The sequence below is a fragment of the Dendrobium catenatum genome, unplaced genomic scaffold (assembly GCF_001605985.2).
Source record: "Dendrobium catenatum unplaced genomic scaffold, ASM160598v2 fragScaff_scaffold_853, whole genome shotgun sequence".
NCBI classification, from domain to species: Eukaryota; Viridiplantae; Streptophyta; class Magnoliopsida; order Asparagales; family Orchidaceae; genus Dendrobium; species Dendrobium catenatum.
Window position 1 is genome coordinate 3,516,357 of NW_021319315.1, and position 3,489 is coordinate 3,519,845.

At 32.5% G+C, this 3,489-nt stretch overlaps 1 long non-coding RNA gene across 1 annotated transcript; it reads right to left on the minus strand.

Moving 5' to 3' along the window:
- Window positions 1-1,567: 1,567 nt before the first annotated feature.
- On the minus strand, window positions 1,568-3,211 carry LOC114580206. The gene is made up of 2 exons (XR_003701532.1): window positions 2,482-3,211; window positions 1,568-2,368 (listed from the first exon to the last, which is right to left on the minus strand). It is a non-coding gene; the product is annotated as an uncharacterized LOC114580206 (long non-coding RNA).
- Between the last annotated feature and the right edge of the window lie 278 nt (window positions 3,212-3,489).

Sequence of the window (3,489 nt, forward strand, 5' to 3'; positions counted from 1 at the left end):
AGATTTTTATGATCAAATTTATATTTTCGTTGTCGAAAAATGAAGATAATTTTGTATTGGTAAGACTTTTAACGCATAACTTCTTATATTTTATATAGATTGAGATAATAAATATTTTGAGTATATTTCAAAAAACTTTTATGAAGTTGTTTTAAAAAAAATATGTTTTTTTTCATTCACAAATTTATTTTAAAATTTAAAAATAGTATTTTAGTTCAATTAAAGTTTCAAAATGTTGTTATACAAATTTTATATTAATCTGATTATATTTTGAAATAGTAAATTAGTATTATATTTGTTGCCTACCAATAAGGCATTTAGGCAATATTTTAATTTTTTAAATTATGTATTAATTAATGAAATGCATAAAAAATATAAAATAATTATGATATAATGTTATGCTAGTTCTAGTTGACAACGGAGGTGATATTCCATCCACTACCAAAAAATAGTTTATCGCAGCACAATTTTTGGCATATCCTGACGGTTATAGCCGCCACAACTTTCTTTGTAGCGGTTTTAAAACTATTGCACCCCGCTGTAAATGCAATGCGCTGCAATGTCATTCTGCAGTTGTTTAAAGACCGGCAGAGTAGATCTTATGAAGTGACGGATTTAGCAACTGTTATAACTGCCATAAATGTCTAGATTTGCAGCGGTTATAACTGAAAGTTCGTTCGGGATGTTAGGCCCTCTACAAACTGACACAGGCCTAGTCTACCCAATCTTGAGCTGGTTCCAGATTGCAGTCTGAAAGTGTGGACCTGAAACGTTAGTAGAAAGCCGTCATAGAGAAAAAGAATGTTTGCTATCATCAAAATCATAAGCCATAGATCCGCAACAATAACTGTCACAAATTCTATCCATATGAACTAATTTTTAGTGTTGTAGTGATTTTAACGGCTGCAAATTTGGATGTTTGTGGTGGTTATAACAGCCAAAAATGTCCAGGATTCAAAAGAAAAAATACAAATTCTAAATGTCCAATGCAATATCATATACACATAAGCAACATATCAAAGCGATAATGTTATATGAATTTGACATATTAATGCATCCAACTCTACCCATTCATAACCAAAAAGAACAGTGTATTTTTCAAAGGTAAAAAGAAGAATGAGAGACCAATAATAAGCATAATTACAAATGAACTTTACTACTTGTTGTCCAAAATCACATAGAAGTAATTAAGGATATAAAAATAATTAAAATAATGTTGTTGAGGTGGTGAAATAGAAAAAAATGGAGAATAATCAAAATTATTATCAATGTCATAATTACATGCTTAACACAATACAAATTCCATCGAACAATACTGAGATGAAGGTATTTTAAAGATAAATGAAAAATACATAATGCACTTTAGTAATAGTTGATCCCAAGTGGCAATGAGCCCCAACAAGTTTGAGTTCATTTGGATAAGATTTCATAGTGTCTATGAACCAATGCAACTTCTCATTTATGATGCCAAACTTGGAATTCTTGTTGCCTATTGCTACATAAGGATGCACCTAATGACGACGAAAGAAAATAAGAAATCCAGTTTTACCAAAAAAAAACTGTTGAATCATTCAACCAAAAGGACAAATTCTGATTATCACTCAAGAAAAATGGTTTGTACAAAGGTTTTCAAACAATACAAGATTATAATTCAAAAAAATAGTTGAGGCCATTCAAAAGCATCTTCATAACACTGACATAACCCAACAATTTAACAATTTTTGCATCTAATAAATAAGTACTTTCAAACAAAAACAGTCGACCTGTGCCACAAAAAAATCTAAGACATTCACTACACAGAAACAAAAGCCTCACATAAATAAGAGATGTAGATGAAACAAAAACTCCACTTAAATCATAGAGATTCACAACAAATTATTAGAAGACCACATGTTGCATTAGAGGATTAGTTCGAGGGAGGAGTAACTGATGAAGATGATGTTTGTTTCCTTATAATTGAACTGGATCTAATTAACTACCCGAAGTTGAAAGAGTTGCCCCATTAGCCTCCTAAGCTCAAGAGCTTGAAGATAATTATGAGGTGGAAGACTTGGAATTTTTGTAGCATTTCAAATTCTATTCCCCTTGAAATATTAGAGGTGTCTCGCTACCAAAACATCGCAACTCTTCCTCTAGCTGATGAAATAGCAAGCTCGCAGCACTAAGATACTTGTAAATTAAAAATTGCCCCAATCTGATATCTCTCGGAAGACATGCAGCAAAAGAAGCACAATCATAACTATTAACCAGCTTGTAAAACTTGAGTAGATAAGAATGCATGCCTATAGAACAAATGCGGATGATGACAAAGAAAGAGTAGCTCCAATAAGGCAATAACTATAGCTTCATCAACACTTCTAAAGTTCACCTGTATCAAAAAATTTCAACTACATGGGATTTTTGGTGGTTAAGAATTTCACTTTTGTAAATTTCAGACATATGGGCCCTCAACGAAATATAATTTCAAACCATCAAGATCACCTTTTATGAGGATTTGGTGAAAGCTCAGACCCTCAATGTACTCCCTCCTCCTCTTGAGGAGGTCGCCGATCATGTTCGCCCACCGCACTTCTTCCTCATGGTTCCCATCCCGAACCGCCTCTTTGTACCCCAGCTTCGCTACTTTGATATGCTCATCTTCTCTTCCCATGCATTTTTTTCCTTGTAGGTTTCAGGTTGGATTAGGCATCGGGACGACAGGATTCAACATGATGGGATGATTCGGCATCAAAATGGTAGGATTCAGCGTAAATTGCTGTGTAGAAACAACTACGTCACTAAGGTTGCAGAAAGTTATTTTTCACCATAGAAACTTCTTAAAAATAATAGAAAATAGCAAGAAACCATCTAAATGAAATTGTGGCCGCTGTCTTAAAAAAAAAACAGCCAAAAAGTTGTTCGAAACATGCCTTTAATTAGCTTTAGTAGCGAGTCCTTTAGATTTCACCATTTGAAATTATTGCATATCTAGATTAATATAATAACAGCAATAAGTTCGAAGGAAATTAAGCATTTCATGCGAAGTAACATAACAATATATATTAAAGTAAACTTGCTAAATTGACGAAATGTTGATTATTCAAGTGGACTTGGCAAAAAATCCACTTCATAGCTCAAGTTCTAGTCTTGAAAAAAAAGGCATTTGATAATGAGTTGGAAAATATGGGAAAAAGAATGATAATTATAATTTAGGTAATAAATAAATATTTACAAAATACAAAATATTGAGAGAAAAAAAAATAGAGTTTGTTTGGGAAGAGTAACAAAAATAAATAAATAAATAACTACCATGCTCTTTCTGACCTAAGGACGGTCACCCTTCTATAAAGCCTAATACAAAATTAGAACCACTGTCTCTACTGGATGATCCCTCAAAAAAGTTATGAATTGAAATATTCCTCGAACTTCTTGTAGATCTGATTGAACTCTCAGATCAAGTCTCAGAATGTCAATCAAGCCCTACATTTGGACACTCAACTATCATGTGTC